The sequence below is a fragment of the Ostrinia nubilalis genome, chromosome 18, assembly GCF_963855985.1.
Source record: "Ostrinia nubilalis chromosome 18, ilOstNubi1.1, whole genome shotgun sequence".
In the NCBI taxonomy this organism is placed as follows: domain Eukaryota; kingdom Metazoa; phylum Arthropoda; class Insecta; order Lepidoptera; family Crambidae; genus Ostrinia; species Ostrinia nubilalis.
This window is the reverse complement of record NC_087105.1, coordinates 2,742,265-2,757,134: the sequence shown is the minus strand read 5'-3', so window position 1 is coordinate 2,757,134 and position 14,870 is coordinate 2,742,265.

Below are 14,870 nucleotides of genomic sequence, written 5' to 3'. Positions count from 1 at the left end.
TTACGCCCGTCGCTCACTCCTTCGTTTACGCATAGTTCGGGGTCTTAGTGACGAATTGATATCGGCAATCGTGATACGCGGAATCATGGACCCTCAAATAAAGGCCTCCGCTACCAACGCCAAACTGTCGCCTAACGACCTTGTTGAATTTTTCTCAACATACGTGAAGCCTAGTACGCCTAAGGCTAACTCTGCTCGTGTCGTGTCCCAAAATACGTTTGCGGGGAATAACAAAAACGTCACTAATTTACCTCCGAGAAAAAGACGGTTCGATGAAGGCAAGTGTTTTTCGTGTGGCCGATTGGGACACAGACAGGCTAATTGCAATAAAAGATCTAAGACCGACCAGGAGGAACGCTCCTCCTCAGCTAGTAACAGTAATGCGAGTCCAAAACCTGTTTTTGTGCCAACAAAGCCCGATACGTGTTCGTTCTGTAAAAAGACAGGCCATAAAATTGAAAATTGTTTTGCCAAACAAAAGTCTGAGTCTCGTAATAAAAATAACGTCAACTTTTGCCGCGAAAACGAGACTACCCGCAACAATGACGTTGTTGTTGCAGTGATTCAGGGCGTGCCGGTTGATGTATTAATTGACAGCGGCTCAACGATATCGCTTATATCGTCAAATTTGTTGAGACATTTTAGTTGCGCGCTTAAGCCGGCATTTCGAATATTAAAGGGACTTGGTAGTCAAGAAATCGAAAGTACCTCTTACGTGACTTTGCCAATCGAATTTGACGGTATAACTCTTGAAGTTGACATGTTCGTAGTTGCGTCTGAGTACATGAACACGCCGGTTATAGTTGGTACAGACGTGCTCAATAGAGAGGGCGTTCGTTATATTCGCACGCGCGACCGCCAACTCCTTACGAGAGAAACTATCGAGCCAGATAGGGTAATGACTATTCAGTCTGATGTTTCTGTTCCTGTGAACACACCTCTTGTTGAAAATGAATTGCAACAGTTGTTGGCAATAATAGATGAGTTTTCTCAATTTTTAATATCCAGTACAGCTACTTCTACCGTGAACACTGGTAGCATGGCCATCAGACTGAAGAGTGACACCCCAGTTAACTATAGGCCGTATCGCCTTTCCCACGCGGAAACACTTCGTGTTCGGGAGATTGTCAAGGACTTATCGGCAAAAGGGATCATTCAGGAGTCGGAATCTGATTATGCCAGCCCGATTCTTCTTGTCAAAAAGAAGGACGGCTCCGATCGAATGTGCGTCGATTTTCGGAAGTTGAATGACGTGACCGTGAAGGACCGTTTTCCATTGCCGAGAATCGATGACCATATAGACCGGCTAGGACGAAACAAATATTTTACGAGCTTAGACATGGCGACAGGGTTTCATCAGATTCCTATGGATAAGGAGTCCGTTCCTCTAACTGGCTTTGTAACGCCCGAGGGGCATTACGAATATTTGAAAATGCCGTATGGTCTTGCAAATGCCCCGGTCGTCTATCAGCGAATTATCGCCAAAACGCTCCGGGAACACATAGAATCTGGTGAAATCCTCGTCTACATTGATGATGTTCTGATTCTAAGTCAGACAGTAGATCAGGGGTTAGTTATTTTGCGCAAAGTACTTAAAACTTTGACTGATGCGGGTTTTTCTATCAACCTTAAGAAATGCTCCTTCCTCTCACCCACGATTGAGTATTTAGGCCGTAGTATCAGTGAAGGTCAGGTGCGGCCGAGCGTTGACAAAGTTAGGGCTTTAACGGAAGCCGACGAACCGAAAAACGTGAAACAAGTCCGTCAGTTTATGGGCTTAGCCAGCTATTTTAGGAGGTATATACCCGGTTTCGCTCAAAAGACGGCTTGTATAGCGGCTCTGACGCGTAAAGACGTAGCATTCAATTGGGGCCCTGAGCAGCAGGCTGCCCGCAAAGAGATCATCGAGTGTCTGACTAGTGAGCCCGTACTTGCGATTTACGACCCTTCGTTGCCGATTGAGGTGCACACCGATGCAAGTTCCATCGGTTACGGGGCCGTTCTTCTGCAGGTGCACGAAGATGGTCACAAGCGAGTGGTTGCTTACTATAGTAAGCTAGCGCAGGGAGCTGAAAGTAAGTACCACTCGTATGAGCTGGAGACTCTTGCGGTGGTCAAAGCCTTACAACACTTCAGGCATTATCTTGTGGGTGTGCACTTCACCGTAGTCACCGATTGTAACGCATTAAAACTTACCAAGCGGAAAAAGGATTTGCTCCCGCGGGTGGCTCGGTGGTGGGTGTACCTGCAGGATTTTGACTTCGATTTGGACTATCGGAAGGGTTCACTAATGTCGCACGCCGATTATCTCAGCCGGAACCCGGTCAATGTGTGTACGGTTCAGAAGCCACTGAACTGGGCGCAGATTGCTCAGGCTTCCGACGAGGAAACCCGAACTCTCATCCAGCAACTACATGATGGTCAGTTGGATGCGAGTAGATATGTCGTTAAGAATGACATTCTCTATGTTAGACATACACCTACTGGTGAACCTTCTCGACTTCTGTGCTATATCCCTAAAGGGCACAGACTTAGCCTATTGCGCGTGTTTCACGATGAACACGAACATCCCGGAGTTGAAAAGACGGTTGACCTTGTTACTAAACATTTCTGGTTTCCCGGGTTGCGTAGTTTTGCCCAAAAATATATCGCGCACTGTTTGGTGTGTATTTCGCATAAAAAAGTCCCACGGGCTCCATTACAGCCCATTACCTCTTGGGAAAAACCAGACGTACCTTTCGAGACTGTCCATATGGATGCTCTAGGACCGCTCCCCGAAGTAGATGGTTACCGATACGTTCTCATAGTGATTGACGCTTTTTCCAAGTACACCCTGTTGTACCCAATGTATCGACAAGACTCTAACGAATTAAAGCGTCATGTTACGAACGCCATTTCATTATTCGGGTCTCCCAAATTGATTGTTGCGGATAGAGGTCGCATGTTCCAAAGTACTGAATTTCTGGATTGGGTCAAGGATATGGGGTGTGAGGTACATCTAATCACACCCGAAATGCACCAGTCCAATGGGCAGGTCGAACGCTACTGCCGGACGGTATTGAACATGATTCGCATCGAAGCAAATCATAGACAGCAACGGTGGCCAAATGTTATTTGGAAGCTGCAGTTGGTCCTGAATATCACTCGACATAGGACGACTCAATATTCTGCGCTCAATCTTCTGGTGGGCATTGATGCGGCAACACCTCTTCTCCGAAGCCTAGTGCGTGATGTGGCACTCGACGGGTCCAGCCCGAACAGGGAGGCTCTACGCGAGATGAGTCGGCAGAGGGCGTCGGAGCGTCTCAGGCGAAACCAGCAGACTCAAGACGCCTATGTAAACCAAGGCAGAAAGGCGCCTCGAGGTTTTGAACTAAATTCTTTGGTTTTTGTTAAGAAGCAAGCTCAATCAACGGGGAAGTTGGACTCCGGCATGCGCGGCCCGTATCGCGTGGTGAAGGTTCTCCCGCACGGGCGCTACGAGCTGCAACTCCTGGCCGGCTCCTATGGGAAGTCGACGCAGGCAGCAGCGGAGTACATGGTCGCATGGCGCGGAGAATGGACTCCTGATGTGTGTGCTGCTTACTTTGATGGTAAGATGCCTGGCTATCTAAGAGTGGTTTGTGAACTATTCTTTGGATAGACTCCAGTAATAGCTAACGTAGTGCTTCCTTACTGGATTGTGCAATTGTTGGGGAACGCTAACGTCGTGCCTCTTTCCTAACAATTGGGGGCGGACATGCTAACGTCGTGCCTCTGTCTCGCCGGGCTAAGTTACGCTAACGTCGTGCCTATGACTTGAGCCGTGATTAAGTTACGCTAACGTCGTGCCTATGACTTAATCTACCCTGGCGACGTTTCGCATCCTATTTATATGGCGGACGCGTCTTATGTGTGGGATGTTAAGCGTTGTAAAACTTATCGATACGTGAGTTTATGTCTTAAATGTTTTCGCTTAATTTAACACAGGTGCAGACAGCGAAAATGAAGAGCTTGAGACTGTGGCCGCACAGTCTCGTGAAGACCAAGTCGGAGACCTGAGCCCGGAATCACCTTCCGTCCGAGCTTCTGGTCTACCTTCGGACGACGGGCAGCAACCATCTACGTCTGGGCTACAAGGGCTGGCAGGTGCCTCAAGCACTAGCCACGCCGTTGGTGGACCCCAACCCAGCGGTCCGGGACTGTCCATGCCACTGCTGGACTGAAAGAAGAAGGAGACCGAGGACGGTCTCCTGTCAGGAGAGGCCGTGTAGGAGATGTGAAGATTTGCGGCGACCGCCCCTATATAAGCCAGCGCGCAGTGCGACTCGGGCTCACTTTGCCTTCAGCCGTCGCTGCGATCGGAGCTCTCGGATTTTGTATTTTGTGTGTTAATTATTTTTGATTGTAATTTGTTTTCTTATTAAAATCAGTGCGAAGTCATTTTTGTCTTTTTAAAAAAGTACTTTCCCTCGGGATTCGCTACATAAGTATGTTTATATCCGTTGTCTAGTTCCCATAGTACAAGCTTTGCTTAGTTTGGGACTAGAAGCGCAGTATAAAATGTCCAAGGATATTTATTTGTTTATTTATTTATAAAGCGATCAAAAAGTTGATAATACAACCTTATTTCAATTGTAACAAAGACGTGTTGCGAACTTTTTGGATACTTTGGGTGTCACGAACTATTTGACGCTGACTGTACCAATTTAGATGAAATTTTTAAATAATAATATAGTTGGAGATTGAGAGGCAGAGAAGAACTGGGCTGTAGCTAACTTACGATTGAAGAAAATGCCTGTCGGTGAATTTGTGAAAAAAGCATCAAGACATTGACGTTGTTCATATTGTAATATAATCACTTCCACCTTCGGCCTGATCATCACTTGCCATCAGGTGAGATACAGGCCAAGAGCTTCCTCGTTGTGGATAAAAAAAAAGTATTTACCTTTTATTTAGCCAAAACTGCAAAAAAAAAACGATTATGCAGCAGCAAGTTTTAATTAAAACATTCTACACTACACATCTAGTACCAAACGAAGCAAAGCTTGTAGAATGTTTAATAGACAACGGATTATAATCACATAAATATTTATTGTATAGTACGGGAATGGAACTCGCAACCTCTCCACGCGAACTACGACATCAAACCACTGATTTTTAATTATTTGCTGCTGTCTTTCCCGAATAAACGGCCTTTTCGAGGCGAGATCATCCTAGACTGCATCTCATTTAACACCAGGTGCGATTGCGGTCAAATACCTGCCTATGCATAAAAATATACATTTGATTTGAAACTTAAATTCTTAGTTCTAAAGTTTATGCAGTCAGTTCAATAGTTACTCCAGATAGTGAATTTAAAAGGCCTTTACAATCGTCTCGCCTGTTACTATGTAGTAGGCAAATTTTTCCGCCTCGGCGCGCTTGCTCTAAAAATATTATCAGGCGTATCTTTCAATGAACAAATTGTTCAAAATGATGCAGATGTAGTGATTCCTATCGTTGGACAGCCAAATGACATCCACTGCTGGACAAAGGCCTCCCCCAATTTCCATAACGACCGGTCCTGCGCTGCCCGCATCCAGGGTCTTCCCGCGACCTACACCAGATCGTCGGTCCACCTAGTGGAAGTGATTCATAATCAAAAATTTTGAAGCTCCATTTTTGGTAAGAACGTGTAAAGGCTCATTCTGGTAATCCAGTTTCCAGATAAAACTGGAGTGTTGTGTAAGCACACATTGTGTTTGAAATTCGAATCACAAATTCGAATGGATCCGTTTTTTTTGCGGGACACGGGACATTCGTGTGAACGTTAATTTTAAACCACTAAACGGGATCCTAAAAACGGGATACATACGTCCAATTATGATTTACTTATAGTAAAAATATTGTGTTTCTACTGCCGTTTCAAAATCTTTTAAATAACACCACAATAAATAAATAAATGACCATGCGTCTTAGGTTTAAATTAAGCGTTAAACTGAACAGTTAACTCTAAAGTCGTTTAACTTTAAACTAGCCGGACGAGAAGTTAGTAGTGTTTTACGGCAAGTTCAATTCAAGTTGTGCCATGTTGCTGTATAAGCATTACTTATACAGGGTGACTTTAAAAACAGTATTTTTTTCTAGGTATAGAACAACTTAACAATACTACTTTATCTTTTTTTTTACAATGAATTATGGTATTTTTCGCAAAAAAATAAAAACCTAATTCGCGGGTGCCTATTTTATAATAATAATAATAAATACTCTTTATTGTACACCAAAGAACAGAACAGAAAGAAACACACAAGGTACAACTAGGCGGTCTTATTGCTATAAAGCGATCTCTTCCAGACAACCTATTTAATATCTTAAGTTTCAAATGTTAAAGCTTATTATCGCGTACCATTATTGTTGTCTATTAAGCCTCGCAGTTAACTGTGTGTGCGTATTTTTCTATGAACGAAGTAAATTAATTAACCACGTGTCACCGTGTGCCAATTTTGAAACCACGCGCAGCGGATAAATATAACTATGAAAAAAATATATTCTTTACGTAAATCGATTAAGTTACAGATTCTGAGTCGCTCCCAATTTGGATACTGTTTTGAAAGTCACCCTGTATAGATCTTTGCTTGCTTGTGAGTGTATCTTAACCAACATAAACATACGATTGGGTAGTTAAATTATTCTGGATTAAAAGATTTTTAAGTTTCTTTATACCAATATAAATAACATGATTAAATGAAAAGATTTAATTTATGATGTTCATGTAGCAATGAGAGATGGCTGTGAATACAAAAATTACAAATAATAATAATCTCATTTAAAATGTAAATGATTTATATTGTAGTAGTAGAATGTACTACATAACCGAACACACTGTAATAAATAGTTAGGTAAGTTACAATAATACTTGTTATTATGAAAACTCTCTTGGAAGAAAACGTTTTCAAAATTAAATAAGAAGCAATTTTATTATACTAAACTTAAGTATAGTAACTAAAGGTTAATCGTACATCTCTACTCTATTCGCGTTCTCTTTAAAGGAAGAGAACGCGTTCAAAAATTAATTTATTAATATAATTTAAAATGAGAGATTTACAATTTTCAGTTTCACTTATAAGTTGGGAAAAAAGCAAATGATACCGCGATGTAAAACCGCACAGCGCCATCTATTAGCGAACGCGTGTACTCTTACCAAAAGATGGCGCTATGTGGTGGTGTATCACACACAATGTTTAGAATTTTTTGTTTATTTTCCGATAATAGACTGTTATTATGACCAGAAAATTTTGATAATTTATTGGTGCAGTTACACCATACGGGAAATTGATCGAGACATATTAAGAGCGTTGTAGCAAAAAGTTGGCGTTCGAATTTTAGGTTTTTATTGCTCGACGTCGCGTAGTGAGTGCGCAAACTGCATTTATCTTTACAATTTCAACGCTGCGTCGACTAAACGATCTTAATCCGTAGTTGTATCGTACCTAAGACAACAATATAGAAATAATGTATAATTTACCTATTTGATTTTTTCTCAGATCAGACTTTTAGTAAAATCAAGTTACGTAATTAATATGTTTTTTACACAAGTAAATCCCGCGACAAGTTTTTAATCTTTAAATTGAGTAAAGTAATAAGTTGATGGGTTTGAAAGAATTTATGTTTTATTTTATTCTTTTAGAGCATCAAAAGCTTGTTTATGAAAAATATTTACTATTTAAATTTTACTTTTGACTTTTTAGTTTTTATGATGCGGGATAGAAAAATTAAAATTTATTCTGATTTTGTGACGTTTCCGCACATAAATATGGATAGGTTAATTAAATAGAATGAAATGTATGAAAACGAGCGTGCCATTTTTTAAACGTTATCTAATAATATCTGTGTCCATCAAAGAGCTCGTAACTAAACATCGTAAGCGCCATTCACATTATTATCAAATGTTTATATTTAGTTTTTGTAAGTCTAAACAAGTCAGGAAATCAATGAGGTAAATACTGATATCATTGTGATTTTATAGAATTTATTATTATAAAACACGGTCATATAATGCTTTTATGAAAAAAATCAGAGGTACTAAGATTTTTATCCATAGAGCAAAATTTATCTAATCGTGTTTTTTAACAGTTATCCCATTAGGTACACATACGTTCTGTAATACAAACCTATCAAAAACAATACTTGTCAAAAAGTCAAAAAACCAAGTCTCGCTACTCAGTTGTTCTACGGTAAAAAGTTGTGAGATCCATGTAATACCAAGTCCAGTCCAGGAAATCTTTAACGTTTTACATAAATATATTGACTTGGCCATCGCATGAAAACACGTGTAAATGAAATTATTTAGTGCGAAACGAAACGAAATTTTGCATGCCTGTGTAGACATACAAAATTTCAGCTCAATGGGAAAACGGGAAGTAAGTAAATTTTAAGTTGCAAGATGTTACGACCACAGCTGTCAAAGAAAATAAAAAGTACTGTCTACGATACATTTGTTAGGCCGTGTTGCACCGTCTTACTTTAACATTAAAAATCTGTCTAACATAAAACACCGGTTATTGTCAGTTAGGGTCAAAGTTAGGTGGTGCATCTCAGCCTTAGTGTGTTTTAATTAAATTTAATACAAATAAGGATGACGAAAATAATCGATAAGTGATCTCACTCGAATATTTCTTATAGTAGGTATACAAGATGTCGAACAAATGGTTACTTACTGAAAAAGTGCTTCATGAGACCTAGCAAACGGCATCAATAATATGTTTAAGAACGAACGGAATCTATTCAAAAAATCTATATTTCCAGCTTTCATACATTTAAATACAGTTACAAACAAACACGAAATCAATGGTTTCTGAGAATTCTGAGTGCCTTAATGCCGTCCCCTTTAACTGTTTATTTAGTATTTATTAATTAGTATCTCTTGATGATATTGTAGCAAGTAAAACCTAAAATCATGTTTTCCGTAAATAATTTAAATAAGAATGCAATTTACGAGTTTGTTGTTTGATTATATTATTTAATTAAAAATTTAAATTAAAAAATTTAACACTTCTAATATGGTAGGTATGGCTGGCGGCATACATTTAGTATGAAATTCGGAAACATTGAATTTTTGCATAGATCCAGTTTATTATTTAACCTATTTATTGTTATTGTTTAAAGAGCTCGTGAAGCACTGACAGGAACAAACAGTAAACAGTTTTTCGATATCTTGTATAATTAAGAATCAAGTGAAATCACTTATCGTTTCTACCCTGTACCTATACTTTTAAAAATAAACTCATTTTATATATTCATTTGTGTAAGTATCTACAATACAAATACCTAACCAACTTAGTTGACGTTTTATAAAACTATTTGTCTAAGTGTCATCGAGTGACCGCTGGTGGATTTGCCATTTACCTGACCTACCCCTTTATTACTAAACGTTTAATATCAGATGAGTAGTTACGCACCAATTTCTTTCATTCAGTCGTCAGTAATTGGACTTTTGGAAAAACATAACGAAGCGTTGTGTGACCATACAGACGCTATTCAACTTTTATTAGTAAGGAAGAGTATATTTTATGTTGGTAGAGAAACACAATAGCATAGACTAATGTATTGACACCCTGTTAAAATTTTTATTAGTCATTTATTTTTTCCTGACCAAACAGATACCATAATAATAATAATATATTTTGTCTATTCTACCCATATTCTGTAAGTAAAATAATAAAAAGTTTGTAAAGAAAGAAATTACAAGTCCGATTTACCTAAACAAATAAATTAAAAATACTTGCGGATCAAAAGTACTCAATCATACTACAATTTACGAAAAAATCACGCGTGACGCATATACGTCAGTGGGCAGTCAACTGACATAGACCCGGCGTCTACGAGTGCCAAAGCACGACTGATTTATGCCATTTGATGCACCCGATTTTATAGTATTTTCAAATTAATTTTTCATTTGAAGATTGAAGATAGATATTTTTTCTTTTTCACACATTAATAATACTATCTTTCTTCTTAAGTATAAAGTAGTTTATGTTGCCAAATGACTTTTAGATTATGAGATGTGACCTGTTTTCTTGCAGTAATTTTCTCGAATTTTGACTATCTTAGACATGATAAAAATGCATTTTAATGAATTAAACATCAAAATTTTCTCAATACATTTCCTTATTCAGGGTATGCTTATTCTAATGAATACATTTTATCTTCTTTATACTTAGAAATTTTGTTGTAATATTAATTCAAAGTTGTGCCTTCGCGAGTTACCTGGAAATCGGGTTTTCGAAATTCGCTGTTTTCGTAGGCAAAAATCCAATTTGAACGAGATTTTGTCAATAGACATTCCGTAAAAACGTATGATAATTACGATGATATAAGTCAAAAGAAGCTATAACAATAAATTATATGACTAAAATCATTTTGAAATCTGCCAAATTCTCGATTTCTGCATGAAAAATGTGACAACGCTCTTAATGTAAACACGCACTTCAGCTAGTTTCGCCGTGCGTCGCCCATACTTCGGGGTACGTGCTCGCGCTTTGTTTCGGTAAATTTCCGTAGTGTAACTGTGCCGTTACGTTATTCATAAAATAACACTCTCAACTAGTAGTTCCCGTAAAATGGAGATAGATGATAATATGTGTGGGCCGTTTAATGTGGTCTTTCGTAACGGACTACTATGCAAGAGGTCACGGGACACTGCTGTGAACGTTAATATTCAAACACGTATACTACTAAACGATATCCTGCAAAAAACAGTTCCTGCAAAAAACGGTCACCGTAAGGACAAGCCCTTATCTTAGGCTGTTGCCATAATAACAATGTTAAGACCATCTTTGTGTTTCGGCAGTTAGAGTTACCTATAGATCGTTTCATCCACGAAGACGCGCCCCACCAATTTATTTTTGGTCGAGGGAAGCGCGGGGTGCGGGGACTTTGATCCGAGCAATCCGAGCGTCATTATTGTAGTTGCGTGTGCACTCGTTGATACTTTAGCGTGTACCAATAACACTCAAACATTAGAGGAAGAATGGTGGGGCGCGTCTTCGTGGATGAAACGATCTAAGTCTTAGATCTTAGATTCTAAGACGACGATGAAAGAGGATAGCCAGTTCTTCTGAAGAGAAGAAGTCGTTTCACCAGATCATCACCATAAGGTGAGAAACACGCCAAAAGCTTCTCTGTAATAGGTAAAAAATTAATATATTATTCGCTCTGCAATTCAGTCAGCTAAAATACTGACCAACTTCATTTCTATTTGGGCGCCAAAGGCGTTGTAAGTCGTTTCGCTGTACAAACGCTGTACAAGTGCTGTATAGTTGCTGTAGTGTCGTAACTTCGCGCCGTTACAACCCTTTTGAGGCGACGGCCATTATTTTGGCACTGGAGTGTTAAACACGATGTCGTAAAGTTTTTTTGTACTCGGTATTTAGACGTGTGATGTTTGAAATAGAGTGAGCAAACAGAAAATGTAAATAGGGAAAAGCTGAATTGCGCCACCAAACTTTGACCGTAATTATAACGATAACCGGTGATTTTTGTATGAAATATGACAGATTTTTGACGTTTTTTACAGTCAATATAAGATGGTGCAACCCAGCCTATTGAATCCCAACCATATTAGGGGATAATTATAGACTAGACTATTAAACATTGTTATCATTTTGCTATTGCTTCGTTAAGTTGAAATAAAAACCTAGCTTTGCTGTTTATTGGAATCAAAAATTATTTATGTGAGAGGTGGTAGATTTTAAGATCAAAATTATATTATAATAGCTTCTAAAAAATACCTTCATAAATCTAGTTTGTAGATAATTTTTTCCTCATTACCTTTATAACTTTTCCAATTAGACTGTTTCATTGCACTTCGATAGAGTTTTTTAATATTGGACATTTTGTATTTGGCTGGAACGGGCTTGAGGGTAAACAAAGTCCTATAAAGGTGTATACTGCAGCTATTATGCAGCTATCCGCCGCAACCAAAGTTTGCCGAAGATGGACCAACTTTCGAGGTGGCTATTAAAGAGCCAGAAGTGTTTTTATTTTGTCTGGCACTGCCGCAAGTTTGTTGGTTTCGTTTTGAGTAATAACAGATTTAGTTTAAAATACTGGAGTGGATGAAGAAAATGAAGCTTTTTCTTCATCATGTATTTCAGCATTTTCAGCCAATGAATGACAGTTTTTAAAATGTTTTATTTGTTATACATTATAAAGTACATAGGTATGTTTGGTCGCGGGAGGTGCCTGGATGCGGGCGGCACAAGACCGGTCTTTGTGGAAATCATTGGGGAAGGCCTTTGTCCAGCAGTGGACGTCTTTCGGCTGAAACGATATGTAAGTACGTATAGCTTATTCACACAAATATTTTGACATCAAATGAGCTTATTAAAAAGATGCATAGAATGAAAAAACCGGAGAGAGATTCTTGGACTGCTTTTTTCAGTTATGGGTAACTTTATCGTCCCTTAACAGCGTTAGGATTACTGATAAACAAGGTAATGAAAATGTTTGTTACTCTTTAAAAGCTTATATCTGAAAATAACATGAACTTTACTTTATAATATCAAAAGTTAGGTAGGTATTCGTAACGCTCTACCTACGCCCCGTGCCATCTCAAGAGAACCTTCTGATGCCATCTCACGAGAACGTTCTGTAAAATATATTTTCTTTCACCCAAACCGCTGCTTAAGTTCCGAGACTGACCCGATAAGTTAGTTTAACTCGCAAACCGATCTTACACGCTCCGCAGTAAACAGAAGTTGAATTTGTACCGCGTAAAAGGAGCAAGTGAGCTACTATCGCCTTGTGAAATGTAACCGCATAGGCCGGTAGCTGTGGATGTGAAACCTGAAGGTTTTAGTGGAAATAAATATTTCCATGGTATTTTGTCCAGCAGTGGATGTCATTTGGCTGAAACGAACGAACTATTTATAAACACGAAAGTAACTCTATCTGTTTCTAGGTAGTTTAAGACCCAGATACACACAATAGAGTTAAAGTGGGACATGTATTTTTCTTGAATCTTTCTGTGATTGAATGGAATTTAAGTGGGTGAAGCCCACCTACTTACTACTACTAACTATTACTACGGGAGGTATCTGGATGCGAGCGGCGCAGGACCAATTGTTGTTGAAATTTTTGGGGGAGGACTTTGCCCAGCTGTAAGCGTCATCTGGCTGAAACAAACGAACAAACCCACCTGTATCCTTTTATGATACTAGAAAACATTATATTGAAATCAAAGCTCTATGTGAACCATTTTCACGGGCATTCTCAAAATGAATATGTCATACGTGAACCGTGATAATTAGTGAATGTGCCTAAATACACCTAAGCTCCCGGTCTACCAAATCGAAGGCTGATACATAGGGTGCTACGTGCGCCAACAAATCGCTCGTAGACTTAACCGTGTGAGATACAACGTGGCTCTATATCGTACAATAAATGATTCCACTTCCACTGTAGTATTTCACTGTTTTCTTAACCGACTGCGGAAAAAGGTAATTATTACTATAGAATAAAATGAGCAGATGAGTGAAATGTGAATTTATTGTCAGTCTTGTTTAGTAATGTAAAAAAATAGCCCTTTATCTGCAAGAAGTACGTAAAAGAAAAAGTATACTTTGAAATAGAATAGAGCCACTGGAATTATTTATTGAAATATAATAATAAACATCTCATATTATCATGGCACTGAAAGTCAGTAAGTACTACCAAATCCAAAAAAAATATTCAGGTTGTGTTTTCATGAAAACGTGTAGCAAGCCGGCTAGAAGTTAACAATGTTTTTATGTAACATTTTACTGACTGAAATGACTTACAAAGTTTAAGTAATACGAAGTGTAAAAGCTCTTTCTAAAAGCCTATTTGCAGAAACTAAATTACTTTTATGACTTTAATTACTTTCCACGACGTTAATACATCAAAATAGATTTGCCTCTACTTCGCCTTCCCTAGCCCTGTATTGAAAACTGAACCAAAACATAACCCTTTTTCTCCCGCAGTCGGGTAAAAACTGAAAGAAAAGACAGTTGACAAGAACTGTAGTTCACACAAAAGCTGTCGCTCTTTTTGAGGTAACAAAACAGAAGTTTTAAGTGCGTGCGAACGTGGGACGCGCGACGAACCGAGGCGGGGTCCCAAAAGTTCGCGTTGTCGCTAATTTACAAGCGGAGTCGCGGGAAGGGCTTGTCGCGTTGTCGCATGTTTGTGGGGTCACCACGCATCTTGGGAATGTGCAGAAAGTATTTATTAACTTTACAGAATATTGCTTGCTTTTAAAGTTTACCAAAAATTACATAGCTTATGTTTAATAGATAGTTTTAGATATTTAGATACACTTATCGCTGGGGTCTTTTATCTGACAAGAATCATCATCATCATCATTTCAGCCACAGGAGTGGACCTTTCTGCCCACTGATCAACATAGGTCTCCCCCAATGATTTTCACTTTACCCGATTGGTAGCGGCCTGCATCCAGCTGCAGCTTCCTGATACCTGCTACTTTATGAGGTCGTCAGTCCACCTTGTGGGTGGACGTCTCACGCTGCGTCTGACAAGCATGTGAACAAATTAAATTGTTCGAAGCTTATCGGTGCTGTGCAGAGCTGCGTGGCGCCTAACGTGCTAAGGCACATAATTTGACTTACCTATTTAGTTTTGTTTGTTTTGTTGAACGGAATTTTTGATTATCAAATATCTCTTTTATCCCAAACCATGGTCACCCCACCACGCGTACTCCATTTGCATGAGTCGAAACGCGGAATGTTCGGGACTTGGAGGAAATCCGGCAAGTTTCATTGTAAAGTAGTTTGTAAGTAGATCACTTGTCGCGACTCAATTAGTTTGTAAGCGTTGTTCCGAGTTCGAGTGCAGCTGTTTTGATGTTCCGATACTTTTGAGAGTTCTTG